General features: G+C 43.6%; 1 non-coding gene across 1 annotated transcript; it reads right to left on the bottom strand.

Moving 5' to 3' along the window:
- Window positions 1–4846: 4846 nt before the first annotated feature.
- Window positions 4847–4953, bottom strand: LOC141617721 (small nucleolar RNA R71). The gene has a single exon (XR_012531191.1). It is a non-coding gene; the product is annotated as a small nucleolar RNA R71 (small nucleolar RNA).
- Between the last annotated feature and the right edge of the window lie 10931 nt (window positions 4954–15884).

Here is a 15884-nt window from a genome sequence, read left to right as displayed (position 1 = left end):
CATCAATTTGCCCCCAGCGTAGTCTATGCCGTGGTATGGGCTCCGATGTATGCTGAGCGTATATTCTGCAAAAGTAATTTCTGAAACTTTTTCTGTATCGGCTTCTTCTACCTCGGCCTGGAAGGACTTAGGCCGTACCATATCCCCCCTCCACATGGATGTGTAAAGGGCATCCGATGTGGAAAAGAAAGTGACGCTGGTTGAGACCAGGGTTGGGAGCGCTGGTTGTTTTTGATTGCCCCCAGGCCGGTGCTTCCTAGCTTGGTTGATCATGTGGCCGGCGGAGAGCAGATACCTAGGAATTCGTTGAGGAAGATGAATAGGCGAAGAGAGGTGAAGGGGCGTGTTGAAGACGCTTGATCACTGTTGCATTGATTGACGTTTGACTGTTGCGACGATTGACTTTCCATGGTTGCATGTCCGACACGTGTCTGTTTGCTGATTGGCTGGCGCTTCATGGGCTGTTCTCTGATTGGTCCTTCTTCATGGGCTTTTCCCTATAAATAGGGCAGTTATTCCGTGAAATTGGCCACCAATTTCATTCTCTCCAAAATTTTCTTCTCTCTAAACTTTCAAGGGCTTCTTTGTCTTCTAATTTTCAGAGTTGTTACTCCGGCGAGTGTTTTTCTTCAAGGTAAACAAACAAATCTCCTCACTTCTTATTTTGTTAAATAATCATTGCTATCATGTCTTCTGCTGACGCTGGGACTAGCACTTCTGCGCCGGGGGGTTCCCCGTCGCGTCTTGATGGGGAGGGGATACTAGATGCCCTCCCGATAAGGTTTGGGGGTCCTAGGTCTCCTTCTCCCGTAGTTGATCCACCAATTTTGGAGGAGTGGGAGGATGAGGATGATGATGCTGATGATGATGAGAGGACTCCTTCTGATGGTGAGAGGCCGTCTATCCCGATCATGGCGAGGCTGCACGATCGGTCTTGACCGTGTCTGGACTAATAAATTCGCTAGCTGTTCCGGTGGGACTCTTTTCGGAGGCCATTTCTCCTTCGGTGAGGGGTACAAGATCGTTATCCCCGAGGAGGGTCGGGCGGTCTCTGTTGCCCTCCATCGGGTCACATCGGCGTGTATATCGAGGCACCGGAGTATGGGCTCCGGTTTCCTTTGAATGAATACGTCATGGCTATCATCAAAGCTATGAACGTCGCTGTGGCCCAACCGCATCCGTTGGCCATGAGGACGATAGTCGACTTTGTGTGGCTCTCGTCTCTTTAGGGGAGATCCCAACGGTTAACTTATTCCGCCGCCTTCATCATCTACGGCCGTCAATCGCCGGTAAAGTGGGGTGGTACAGCGTGCGACGGAGCCGGGCTTCGTCTCCGTGTCCAAGCTTACTTCTTGTAAGGATCGACAACGGCGATGGGTGTACGTCCAAGTGCCGGGAGGACTACCCATTGCCTCGGTCCTTTCGAGCCACTGTTTACTTGCGGTGTGAGAACCGGGAAGAATATGAGAAATGTATCTTCCGGGGTAAGGTTAAGATGGACGCTTCGATGGTCCCTCTTCTGCGGAGGAGAAACGGCGTCTTGTTGTTTGATCTTTGAGAAGGGATGGTGCCCCGACTCGGATTATCCTTCGGGATGAGTTGCTTTGCCGCGTCGGCCTCATACCGGCCCTCAATCAGGGTGAGTGGGGTCGGTGTGAGGCCCATCTTTGCTGTTGTATTCTGTTTTAGAGCTTTGTTTTACCTCCTTTATGTAACTCTTGTTTGATTTCTTGCGGACCGGTTTGGCCAGGATCATGCGAGAGGACCTTAAAGAGGTTAGGGCTTGATAAGGACGGGAAGGTTGTTCAACGGCATCCTACGGCTGACGCGCGTGATCGCAGACTGGCTCCCAACGAAATGATGGACAAGCAGCTGAAGGCATTGGATCCGGAGGCGGCCCAGGCACGGGTTCTCGGGGGCGTGCCGAAGAGAACAAAGAAGGCAGCGTCCAAATTGGCGGCGGCGTCAGTGTCAACCCCCTCCTCGACTCTAGTGGTCCAGAAGGATCATGTGGAGGTCATCGATATCACTGAGGGGGTGGTGACCGTTGCTAAGGACCCTTCTCCTCTGAAGAAGAGAAAAGTGCCACCGACTGCTTCCACCGTTGCCGGGGAGAAGACTGCCCCAACCGGCCCTCCGCATAAGAGGGTCCAGACTGGTACGGATCTAACTTGCGGTTCAGACTTAGCTGGTTCGTTGGACATTCCCGATGACCGACTCTCTGATGTGTCGATGCATGTTGACGTGGATGCTCTGTGTAAATTTTTTGTAGATCCACCTTCGGCAGTCGCCGTTCTCACTGAACGGCAATTAGGGAAGCAGCCTGAGAAGGCTATTGAGAAGGCGGGTGATAGAAATGTCACCGTTGACTCCTCAGTGATGCGACCATAATTGGCGCATATTTAGCCCCCGAATTACCATTGTTTCTATGCTTTTTAGTGCTTATTTGGGTCATTTCTTATCTTTAGTTCTTTGTTTTGCATATTCTTTGAGATTTTGATCCCTTGGTAGGAAAGGAGTAAGAATCTTGCATTTTCATGGCAAAACAAGGCTAAATGGATCGTATTCAATGACCAAGCATCAAGGAGAGACAAGACTAGAAGGCCTTTGTACATAGCTAAGTAGAAGATCAATGTTGAGAAAGGATCCTTGAGTCCCCAAGGAAATCCCCAAGGATTCTATGAAGAAAAGGGAAGAAAAGAAGAAGGAATGACGCTGTAAAAGAATCCGAACGGATCATCCATGATCCGTCCGTCCGCCCAGCTCAATCCGAGCGTCCTTACCCAGGATCCGCTCGGATCCCCCAGGCCCAATCCGAGCGTCTTACGCCTTGATCCGCTCGGATCGTCCATGCCTCATCCGTCCGTCCCGACTCGATCCGCTCGGATCACAAGACAAAGACCGTTTTTTGTTCTTCGAGTCACGAAATGGAGAAGCCCTTCTCTCGGACAATCCGGAGGCTCCTTGCTCAACTTAAAAAGTGTAATTACTAGTTTAGCCCTTAGTTAACCCTAATGCATCCTCCCTAATTTTCACTATAAATACCCCATTAGTCTAATTAGAGGAGCATGTTCTTCTAATCAATAATTAGAGTAGTTAATATCAATCAAATCTCTCTTCAATATTGTAATCAAATATTAATCAAGTTTTAATCCAAGTTTTAGTTCCTTAATCTCTCTCTTGTTCTTACTTTATTTTGGGTAATTGAAGATCATTTGGGTTATTATTGGGAGATTGACAACCTCTCAATCTAGGATTCAAGTACTTCTATTATTCTTGCTTTATTATTGGAATCATTAGTAGGTATAATCTCTTAATCCCTTTTTAATTATTGCTAATTACTTTCATTTATTCATCATGTTTCATTATGTTAGTATGATTGACAACCTTTCTAGCATGATTAATATGATAATGAGTGAGTAGTCTCTTAGCTAGGGTTTAATGGGTGATTAAGGGAAACCAACATGGGGATGATTCATGCTTAAATCAATATGCTTTCATATCTTATTTGCTTGCTTGTTTTGATCTTAATACATGCACATGTTATGTTTGATGAAATGCTAAGCCTATGAATCCTTGCATTTATTATCATCTACTATCCTTTCAACTTGACTTGTAAGACATAACCCAACTCGAGTCTTGTTAGACCATGCATGTGTTAAGTAGGGAAGATTAAGTCGACTTGTAGGTGTTGTACAATCCAAGAGATTCGGCTCCGGGACCCAAACTTTCCTAGGATTGTAAGATATAACCCAACTCGATCCATCACAACAATAATTGCTTGCTTATAAATTGAGAACATGTTTGTATGATCATATCCCATGAATCCCCTATGAACCCATGACACCCTAGTGCTTTTAATCAATTGTTTACACCCTTATTCTATTTACCTCGTTAGTTTATTTTCATTGCTATTTTAGTTAGTAACCTTCTACATCAACCCAACTTGTGACACCCCTAGACACCGCTAGTAGCACTAGAAATCTTCGTTTTCAATACCCGTCCCTTGGGATCCGACCTTTACTTGCCTCTTTACTAATTTGTAGAGTTGTTTGTGAAGTATAAATTGTGTTTTGTATCGACCATTGACCAACGACCACAATTGCTTAATTTGTGAACTAAATGGCTCCGATCAAAAATGGCGCCGTTGCTTCTTGGGACGGTGTTTAATTGATTTTAGATTTCTTTTGTTATTTTTAGTTGTGTCTTTTTCACCTTGGGAAGTAAAACTCCTCAAGGTTTGTTCTAATTGTTTTCTAGTTGTTTGATATTTTGCATGTCTAGAAGGTTACAAAGAGATTTGTTACCTTTTGACCGTGAAATCGAAAGAACCTTGACGAATAATAGAAGACTTGTTAGGAGGAATTTGGGAGGTGTTGGTGAAGTTGTCCAACCCACAAGTGAGTTTGTCAATCCTTTCGCAATAGAAGGAGAAGAGAACCCATTAAACAATACCACACAAAATCCACCTACAATGCCTAAATTCTCGTCACACTCTATACCCACCGAGGAGGATTTACCAAACGGTACTCCTACCCCACAACATCTTACCGGAAACTTTATTGCCAAGTCCGCCTTCATCCAACTAGTTGAGAGGAGCCAATTCGGGGGCATGCCAAGTGAGGACCCTCATTCTCATATGGAAACATTTTGTGATTATTGTGAAGCTATCTCTCAAACGGGCGTGACTCAAGACCAAATTAGATGGGTCTTATTTCCTTTTTCGTTAATCGGCACCGCAAAGCAATGGTTGAAGGGCCTTGATAAGGCCACCCTTGGAATAGATTCTTGGAAGAAGTTAGCTCTCGCTTTCTACAAAAAATTCTACCCACCGGAAAAGACTAATATGCTAAGAGCTCAAATTACGGGTTTTAAGCAAAGGGATGAAGAATCTTTGTATGAAGCTTGGGAGCGGTTCAAAGGTATTTGTCGCTCATGTCCTCACCATGGACTTAGCGAATGGTTTTTAGTGCAACAATTTTGGAATGGTTTATATGAAGATTCGAGGAACATTCTCAATATGGGATCAAATGGAATGTTCACCGAAGTTGATGACAATCAAACATGGAACAAGATTGAGGAAATGGCGGTCCATAATTCGCAATATAGTAGGCCTCGCAAGGCTACTAGAGGAAAGTATGAAGTGGACACCGTTACTCAATTGGGTGCTCAACTTAGTGCTCACATTGACACTATCAACTTGAAGTTTGAACAAGCTATGGCTAGACTTGAGGAAAACTCAAAATCAACAAAGCATCATGTCAATGCCTTGACGGCATCCTCATCAATCCCAAGCGGGATATGTGAGAATTGTGGAACCTTAGGTCATGACTCAAGTGAATGTAGGGGAACAACCGAGCAAGTCAATGCTTTCCAAGCTTACAAAAGTGGCACCCCTTATTCAAATTTTTACAATGAAAACACCAAATTCCATCCAAATCTCTCATACAAAAGCCAAAATGTCCAAAACCCTCAACCAACATACACTCCACCACCCATGAGAAATCAAAATCAAAGACCCTTTTTCAATCAAAACCAAGGTTATCAAAATCAAAATCCATACAATCACCAAAATGACCAAAGTTTTGATGTCCAAAAAGCGGTCCTTCAAATGCAAAAAAATCAACAAGAATTTTTCACTCAAATGCAAAAAGATAGCCAAGCAAAGGATACCACCATCAACAACATTCTAGCTCACACCAAGATGTTGGAAACACAATTGACCCAACTAGCATCTTCGAACTCACAAAGACAAAAAGGGCAATTACCACCTCAAAGTAATCCCCTAGACATGAAACGGTTAGTGCCATTCACTTGAGAAGTGGTACAAGATATGAAGCACCAAAGAAGCAAGTTGAGGATGAAGTTGTGAGAGCTAGTGAGAATGAAGTTGTGGTGCAAAGTCCCAAAGAAGGGGAATCATCAAAAGAAGAAAACTCAAAGAAAAATGAAGACAAAGCCAAAGAAAAGGAACCCATTGTGATTAGACTTCCTTTTCCAAGTCGTCAAGCCAAGCCTAAATTTGATGATCAACTTGGAAAGTTCATGGAAATTGTGAAGAACTTAGAAGTCTCAATTCCTTTTACGGAATTAATCAATCACGTTCCGGCCTATGCGAAATACATGAAGGATATTCTCACAAAGAAGAAGTCGATCCGTAAACTTGAGACTATCGCCTTCACTAAGGTGAGTAGTGCAATACTTCAAGGGAGTTCACCTCCAAAGTTAAAGGATCCGGAAGCTTCTCAATACCGTGTACCATTGGCGACACAACAATCAACAAAGCCTTATGTGATCTAGGGGCTAGTGTGAGTGTCATGCCGTACTCGGTAAGTAAAAGGTTGGGAATGGGAGAGCTTAAGTGCACCAATATCACACTTCAAATGGCCGATAGATCGACGAAGACACCGCTAGGGATATGGGAAGATGTCCCCGTGCGAATTGGGAAGTTTTTCATCCCGGTGGACTTTGTCATTGTTGATATGGAGGAAGATTCCAACATTCCAATCATCTTAGGAAGACCTTTTCTACACACCGCGGGTGCGGTGATTGATGTGAAGCATGGAGAGCTCACTCTAGAAGTGGGAGATGAAAGCATAACTTTTAATCTTGATAAGACCATGAGAGCTCCTCGTTTGCATGAGCCATGTTTCATGATTGATCACTATAGCCGGAAAGATGAAAAGAAGAGATCGGAACTCCAATGGAGGAAGAAAGTTGAAGATGCTCCGATCAAAGAGCAAGTGAATTGTGACAAGGAGAGCTTGCATAGCTCATCAAAATCAACCAAGGAAGAAGAAGATGGCCTCATTAGCCAAAAGAAGAATTTGGGAGAGTTGTCTCCATCCAAGCAAGAGATTTTCAATGATCAACTCAATGAAGTTTGTGGTCTTTGGGACGACGAATTTGAAGGGATCTTTAATCCCTACATTGGGCATGCCATCGATCATGATCAACAACAAGGACCAAGGTCTATTGAGGACCTCTACCACAACAATGAACAAGCTTTTAATTACTTCTTCGAGGTGTTGAGCAACATCAACAACACCTTGAACATGCCTCCTTGACATCTCATCAAGAATGAGAGTTTGGTGGAGTCCTCCCTAAACCACCACTTGTAAATATTTCTAACTCCCTAACTTACATTTAATTTTTGCATTGCATTTTTGTCATTTTTGGATTTTATTTACCTTGATCAAAATAATTGTCATGAAAAGAGAGAAGTGAGGGAGGGACTAATGATTTTAATTGATGTGTAGTGATTTACCTTAGTGTGGGGATGGCAATTGCCTAGGCTATTCACGCCTTAGTAGTGCCCCCACAATGAAGAGCACAAGTTTTGGAAGAAAGAAAAAAAGAATGTTAAGGAATGGGTTTGCGCAAGGATCCGTGTATTCAAGGAAGAATCCGAGCGGATTACGGAAAATCCGCCCGTCTGCAGAGGATCCGAGCGTCCGGTGAGAAGACGCCCGTCTTGGGCTGTGCAAAAATTGAAGAATTCCTGTCATTAAGGAATCCGAGCGGATTTACGGAAAGACGCCCGTCTCCCAGGATCCGTCCGTCTCTGGTAAAATCCGCCCGTCTTGAAGCTGAAGAAAAACAAGAAAAATCTCTGGATGAGAATCCGAGCGGATTTCCCAAGAGACGCCCGTCCCTCAATAAAAATCCGAGCGGATTTCCCCAGGAGACGCCCGTCTTTAGGCGGGATTTTTAAAATTTGAAGCTTGAAAATCCGAGCGGATTGCGCCTAATCCGCACGGATCGTGCCTGCATCTTCGAGATTTTCGTTTCTTTAAATACCCCCCACCTTCATTCATTCATTCATTCATTCATAAACACTACCCATAACACCAAAACCCTCATCCTCTCCATCTCAAACACAAAAACCCTCCACAAAATCACCAAAACAAAATCAAACCATCCTTCAAACATCAAATTAATCACTCCATCTTCAAGAAAAATCAAAACCAAGCACAAAATCTTCACCCTTTGAGTCGATTTTTGCTCTCATAAAGGCAAAGCCTTTCACTTTCAAAATCGATTTGGGCATTCTACAAATTGAAGATTTTTGATTCTCTACTTGGTTTGTTCATCAAATGGCAAGAACAAAGGGAGCAACAAAGGCAACAAAGGCACCAAAAGCAAAGGCTCTCTCTCAAAGGCAAAAAGCTCTACAAACGAAGAAGGCTTTGGCAATGGTGGTGTCAACACCAAGCTTGGAAGTGCAACCACCTCAACAAATTTCTATGGAAGCATCACCTTCTACTCCGGTAATTAATCAACTCTTGCATTACCCGGAGGTAACATTCATTTCCGACTCCCATAGAAATGCATTTGTTAAGTTTGCTATGAGACAAATTCAATCCACCAAATTCATATGCCAAGATGCCTTAGAGAAGTTGGGTGTTCTTGAACAAACAAGAGTCTTTTTCAATGCCATGGGTTTAAAGAAATTGTTTGAAATGGAGGAAGTAACATACCCCTCCCTTGTCTTGGAATTCTTAAGTTCCTTGAAAGTAACAAAAGTTGAGAATAGGGAAAATATTGAGTTTCGTCTAGCTAACACTAGTAGACGCATTTCCTTTCCTAATTGGGTAGAATATTGGGTCTTAGTGATGAACATAAATTCTACAAGCAATATGGGAAGTATGATCCCGAGCCTCTTTGGGAGGCAATCTCCGGGAAGAAGTTTCTAGATTTTAAAGCTTGTCGTGCTCTCTTGGTCCATCATCCGGGCATAAGAATATGGCACAAAGTTGTGGGAAATACCATAATTGCTAGGAAAGACACCAATCATTTTACGGGACTCGATTTTATTCTCCTTGAATCAACTTTGAATATTGGAAGAATTCACACCAAGCCTTACAATTGTTTGAGGCTATTGGTTGATAGATGGCTTCATGTAGATAGTGGGAAGAAGGGTCAAACCGTAATTGTTAATGGCGGCCTTGTCACGGTCCTAGCTAAGCACTTTGATCCTAATTTCAATAAGGATAGCAAGTACAAGGCTAAAGATGGTGGCCATCTTATTGATATGTCCACCTTGATCAACAAGTTTAAGTGGGTTGCTCACAATCCCCTTGATACCAAGTATGGGTGGCTTACTAGTGAGGCTCGCTCATTCACTCTACCCGCAAAGATTTGCCGTCTTAGTGTCCACCGGACCAACTATTTACTTCCCCTAACCAAAGAAGCCGAGTACATCATTCAACAACAAAAGGGTGACCATGAGGCCCCCTCCTCTTCCATTATCATACCACCTTACCCCTATGACTATGAAGAGTTTACGCCGGAAGGAATTGAAATTGGGAAAGACTATGTAACTCTTCTTATGAGAGCCATGCACAAGCAAGCTTATGAAGACCGGAAGAATGCATATCTAGCTCAATATCCTCCCCTCCTACATTTAGCTAGGCAAGGACTCCTTGATCCATCTTGTCCTTTGCCTAGTTGGGCGGATAGAGAAGCTTTGCTCCCGGGTGCATCAAGGGATGTGGTGGAAGATAATGAGGTTGTTGGAAATGATGAGGAGATTGATGAAGATGATGAAGAAGAAGATGATGAAGAAGATGAAGATGGTGAAGATGATGATGAGGAAAGCAATGAAGAAAGTGCCAAGGAAAGTGGCAATGAGACCACTTCTCATGAGGGAAGCGGTGATGATGATAGTAGTATGATGGAAGACTAGCCTTGGAGATTCCTACTCTCCCACGGTTTGTCTATATCTCTTTGTATTTTATTCTCATTTTGATCATTGGTTAGTTTAGTCCTAGCAACATCAAAGGACTCACACCTCGGTTCCATTGAGGTGTTCTTCATTGTTCCCATTTTTGAAAATCCAAAATGACAATTTAATCTCATGCATAGCATAGCATGTGCATGAACTCCCCCATGCTTTGACATTAGCAATAGTGTCTTGCTTGGTTTGGGGAAGTTAATGCATACGCAACGGGAGGTAATCTAAATTATCCTCTCCGTCATAACAAAAACCATGCATCATGTAGTGTAGTTTAGTGTAGAATTGCATTTAGTATAGAAATCATGCATCATTCTTGCATAATTTCCATCATTTTGGCCATTGAGGACAATGCCCATATTAGTGTGGGGATGGGAATTCTAACACTTAACTTTTATTCAAAAACCATAAAAATTGAAAAATTTCAAAAATCATAAAAATTTGAAAAATTGAAAAAACCAAAAACAAGTTCATTTCCTTTGTATATATAGTCTTGTATATATTGTGTTTGTCCATCCTTGTTCACTTTGATCGACTACGCCACATCCGAGACTTGAGGATATTGAAGACCGCATGGTATGATCTTTCCAATCTCCTTTTTCCTCTTTATGTTAATGACTATGTGGCTTTATTTTGATTGATGCGGTAAAAACAATGTGAACTTAGGACTTGCATTTAGTTTATATGTCATGTTAGTTGGTAGAATCACTTGCATTAGGATGTTCATATTAGTTGCATCATGGCATGTAGTTGCATGTTAGAAATGTTTTGAAAAAATGCCTATTTTGGAACTTTGACAAGAGCAACTAAGCCATTATAAATACTTGTTCAACTCAAGACTTTGCCTACTAGAATGGTTGTAAAACACCCTAGATAGTGTCATACTAGTGTCTTTTGACCCATGACCCAAGGCCTAGTCAAGAGTTTGCATGTGAGTCACCTATCCAACCCCGTGATGCGATATGGACTTGGTTAACTTGTCTAGGTGACCTTGTTTGACCTTGTGGTAAGGCAACCCAAAAATATTTTCTATCAATAAGCTTGAAGTGCTCATCTCAAACAAATTTTGTCATGTGGAAGTAATGTAATGCCAAGGAAACCTCAAGTGTTATGAATTGTTGAAAGTTGAGAATTTTTAAGTTGTTTTGATGGAGGTTTACCACTTCGATGTGCTTTGGTGTGGGATCCATTGAATTGGGCCCCCATACGGTTGTGAATTCGGCCGCCCAGAGACAGAGTGACTTCACCCCAAAAAGCTATTGTCTAGAGGTTAACCGGTTGCCTAATAAGCGATTGGCGAAAGCAAAGGACACTAGCCCGAAAGGGACAAACCCCATCTTAAATTTTTGAAATGTGAAAGTGAAATGAGGACAATTTTGAAATACAAGTCATATCCAACCATTGTGAATAAAGATTTGAGCATTTCATTCCCAAAAAGCCTTTTGTCAAGCCACTTGGTCGAGCTTGGGACGATCCATGACCTTTACTTTGTAGAGAATTCGAGACTTGTCATGTCATATGCCACTAGCATCATAGGGATCATCATTCCACCACCATCCGATCGCTCTTGACGAAAGCATTTGGAAATTGAGGACGAAAGTAGTCTAGTTTAACACCATTTGGAGGTGATTTAGTGCCATCCTCTTAGACTTAGTAATTTGTTGAACTAGTATTTGTGAAGGATTACATGCTCTTAAATTTGTTCCTCTTTAGTGCCTCCGCCACTTGATGAGGGAGTGGCTATTCCTTTTTGTAGATGCATCCATTATGTGTTTTTATGTGCTTAATGTTTGGATGTGTCGCCATTTTGGCAAGACCCACCTTGCCTTGCAAGAAGGCATCCTACCTCATGGTTGTCTTGTTGTGAGTTGAAGGGGCGGAGTGAGACCCGCTAATTGTCTCATATCGGCTATTATTATTAGGTTAGGTTAGTATTGGTCCTAGTCTTTGTCACCTCTTTACTCGGGACGAGCAAAGGTTCGGTTTGGGGATATTTGATGCGACCATAATTGGCGCATATTTAGCCCCCGAATTACCATTGTTTCTATGCTTTTTAGTGCTTATTTGGGTCATTTCTTATCTTTAGTTCTTTGTTTTGCATATTCTTTGAGATTTTGATCCCTTGGTAGGAAAGGAGTAAGAATCTTGCATTTTCATGGCAAAACAAGGCTAAATGGATCGTATTCAATGACCAAGCATCAAGGAGAGACAAGACTAGAAGGCCTTTGTACATAGCTAAGTAGAAGATCAATGTTGAGAAAGGATCCTTGAGTCCCCAAGGAAATCCCCAAGGATTCTATGAAGAAAAGGGAAGAAAAGAAGAAGGAATGACGCTGTAAAAGAATCCGAACGGATCATCCATGATCCGTCCGTCCGCCCACTCAATCCGAGCGTCCTTACCCGGATCCGCTCGGATCCCCAGGCCCAATCCGAGCGTCTTCTGCCTTGATCCGCTCGGATCGTCCATGCCTCATCCGTCCGTCCCGACTCGATCCGCTCGGATCACAAAGACAAAGACCGTTTTGTTCTTCGAGTCACGAAATGGAGAAGCCCTTCTCTCGGACAATCCCGGAGGCTCCTTGCTCAACTTAAAAGTGTAATTACTAGTTTAGCCCTTAGTTAACCCTAATGCATCCTCCCTAATTTTCACTATAAATACCCCATTAGTCTAATTAGAGGAGCATGTTCTTCTAATCAATAATTAGAGTAGTTAATATCAATCAAATCTCTCTTCAATATTGTAATCAAATATTAATCAAGTTTTAATCCAAGTTTTAGTTCCTTAATCTCTCTCTTGTTCTTACTTTATTTTGGGTAATTGAAGATCATTTGGGTTATTATTGGGAGATTGACAACCTCTCAATCTAGGATTCAAGTACTTCTATTATTCTTGCTTTATTATTGGAATCATTAGTAGGTATAATCTCTTAATCCCTTTTTAATTATTGCTAATTACTTTCATTTATTCATCATGTTTCATTATGTTAGTATGATTGACAACCTTTCTAGCATGATTAATATGATAATGAGTGAGTAGTCTCTTAGCTAGGGTTTAATGGGTGATTAGGGGAAACCAACATGGGGATGATTCATGCTTAAATCAATATGCTTTCATATCTTATTTGCTTGCTTGTTTTGATCTTAATACATGCACATGTTATGTTTGATGAAATGCTAAGCCTATGAATCCTTGCATTTATTATCATCTACTATCCTTTCAACTTGACTTGTAAGACATAACCCAACTCGAGTCTTGTTAGACCATGCATGTGTTAAGTAGGGAAGATTAAGTCGACTTGTAGGTGTTGTACAATCCAAGAGATTCGGCTCCGGGACCCAAACTTTCCTAGGATTGTAAGATATAACCCAACTCGATCCATCACAACAATAATTGCTTGCTTATAAATTGAGAACATGTTTGTATGATCATATCCCATGAATCCCCTATGAACCCATGACACCCTAGTGCTTTTAATCAATTGTTTACACCCTTATTCTATTTACCTCGTTAGTTTATTTTCATTGCTATTTTAGTTAGTAACCTTCTACATCAACCCAACTTGTGACACCCCTAGACACCGCTAGTAGCACTAGAAATCTTCGTTTTCAATACCCGTCCCTTGGGATCCGACCTTTACTTGCCTCTTTACTAATTTGTAGAGTTGTTTGTGAAGTATAAATTGTGTTTTGTATCGACCATTGACCAACGACCACAATTGCTTAATTTGTGAACTAAATGGCTCCGATCACTCAGCTCAGAAGATTCCTCCCACCGAGCTTGTGGCAGAGGGTGTGAAAATATATAAGAGGTTGGCGAAGTGGACCCAACTAACCAGCTCCCACATTATGGAGCAGGAGAAGGCCATGGCCCAAGCTGGGCCACTGATCGCAAAGCTTAAGCTTGATCTCTCTGCTGCAAAGGGGGAAGCCGGGAAGGCTAAGCTGGATCTCCTTGCTGCCAAGAAGCGTGTGGAGGAAGCTGAGAAGCTGCTAGGGGCCGAGAAGGCCAAGGTTGAGGATGCTGATGCCGCCACTGCCAAGATGATGGAGGAGCGGGACAGGTATAAGGGCGCTTATGACGCCGTGGTTGCCAAGAGGAAAGAGTGGAAGGATCTTTTCCATAACCAGGCGGAGGCGCTCAGGGACACGCAGGCCACCCTTGCTCAAAAGGAGAAGGATATTGAAATGTTTCAAGATGATCTCCTCCCTAAAATGTGCGCCCAATTCCGGGACCAGGCCGAGGAGGCGACCAGGGAGGCAATAAAAAAGCTCATCCCCGACGGCTCCTTCCCGTGGGATAAATTTGACCAGCTTCTGGATGAGATGGCTGATGCTGCGGAAGCAGCGGCTGCGGAGAAGGCGGAGGCGGCGAAGGCGGCTCAGATAGCTGAGGCCAAGGCGGCCTATGATGCAAAGGTGAAGGAGGCTGAGAGGCTAAAGGCACTTGAAAACGTCGAGCCCTCTTCTGAGCCGGCCACCGAAGATGCTGCTGCTACTGATGGAGGGCAGCAACAGGCATAGGGAGACGGGCGGTCGTCACCAGACTCACCCGGCATCTCGGATAGCTTTAGCTGTTCGGGGGCCAACTATTGAGCCTTTCCTCCATGCCATTTTTTGGCGCTTCAAATGATATGTTTGTAATCTTTTGCTTTTCTTTCCCTTGTTTTGTTGTAAAACTCTTGGTAGGTTGTGTTTAGGCTTATCCCTATGGGGACGGCCGTCGTCTGTATTCTTTTTGTAATCGTTTTTAATAAAGTTTTGTCTTTTTGGTCCTCGGCTTGGCCGGGGCTTTGATCACGATCCTTCACTTGTCTTCTTGCGTTATTAATTGAGTGCCTTCGTTTTTACCGTCGGCATGGCCGAGGCAGTTAGAATGCATATCTCAACTGTGTTTAACGTCTTTAGCGTGTCGACCGACGTGTCCCCGTCGCTCTCGGCTTTGGCCGAGGTAATCGGAGTTGCGGCTCGACAGCGTTCGTAACTGTGTAGGCATATTGATCGCTAGATTTGCGTCTCAACTGCACTGAGTATACGTTTCTTCTAGCGTATCGACCGACGTATCCCCGTCGCTCTCGGTTTTGGCCGAGGTAATCGGGGTTGCGGCTCGACAGCGTTAGAATCGCGTGTAGGCATATTGATCGCTAGATTTGCGTCTCAACTGCACTGAGTATACGTTTCTTCTAGCGTATCGACCGACGTATCCCCGTCGCTCTCGGTTTTGGCCGAGGTAATCGGGGTTGCGGCTCGACAGCGTTCGTAACTGTGTAGGCATATTGATCGCTAGATTTGCGTCTCAATTGCACTGAGTGTACGTTTATTCTTGCGTCTCAACCACGGAGGGGATAAACACCGACGGAAAACTTGGATGTTTCTTCATTAGATACAAACACGCGCCGGGGTGCCGACAATGGTTTTGGACACCTCCGCCGCTTATACAAAGTACTTTCTTCGGTTGTCAGTGTTCCAGTGGCTCATCAAGGGCACGCCCCCATGTCATCGGCCCGGTATGTACCCGGCCTCATCTCTTCAACTACTTTGTAGGGTCCCTCCCAGTTGGCCGTTAATTTACCATGAATATTTCCTTTGTTGGTGGCGGCCGACTTTCTTAGGACCAGATCTCCTATTTTTAAGTCCCTTTTGTGGACTCTTCGGTTGTAGGCTCTTCTCATCCGGTTTTGGTATACTGCCAAGTTGAGGCGTGCCGTATCTCGGCTTTCTTCGACCAGGTCTAGGGAGGCTTTCAGGCCTTCCTCATTTTCAACTGGGTTAAAAGTAGCCGTTCTGAATGTTGGCACCGTCGCTTCAATTGGTAGGACTGCTTCGGACCCGTAGACTAAGTGGAAGGGGGTGTATCCCGTTGCTTCTTTCTCCGTGGTCCGAAGGGACCACAGACGCCGGCGCTTCATCGGCCCATCTTCCCTTAAGGTCTTCAACTGTCTTTTTCAAACCGTTGAGGATTGTTTTATTTGCTGCCTCCGCCTGCCCGTTGCTCTATGGGTGGCAGACGGAGGAGTATGCAAACTTGATGCCAAGCTTTTCTAACCAGTTCATTATTAGGTCACTCCAAAACTCTCGGCCGTGGTCGAATACCATGACTTGGGGTAACCCAAAACGAGTTATAACATTTTCCCAGATTACCTTTCTGACG

This window comes from Silene latifolia, chromosome 1 (assembly GCF_048544455.1).
Source record: "Silene latifolia isolate original U9 population chromosome 1, ASM4854445v1, whole genome shotgun sequence".
Classification (NCBI taxonomy): Eukaryota; Viridiplantae; Streptophyta; class Magnoliopsida; order Caryophyllales; family Caryophyllaceae; genus Silene; species Silene latifolia.
Note: the sequence above shows the minus strand (reverse complement) of the source record. Positions and strands in the feature narration are given on the sequence as shown.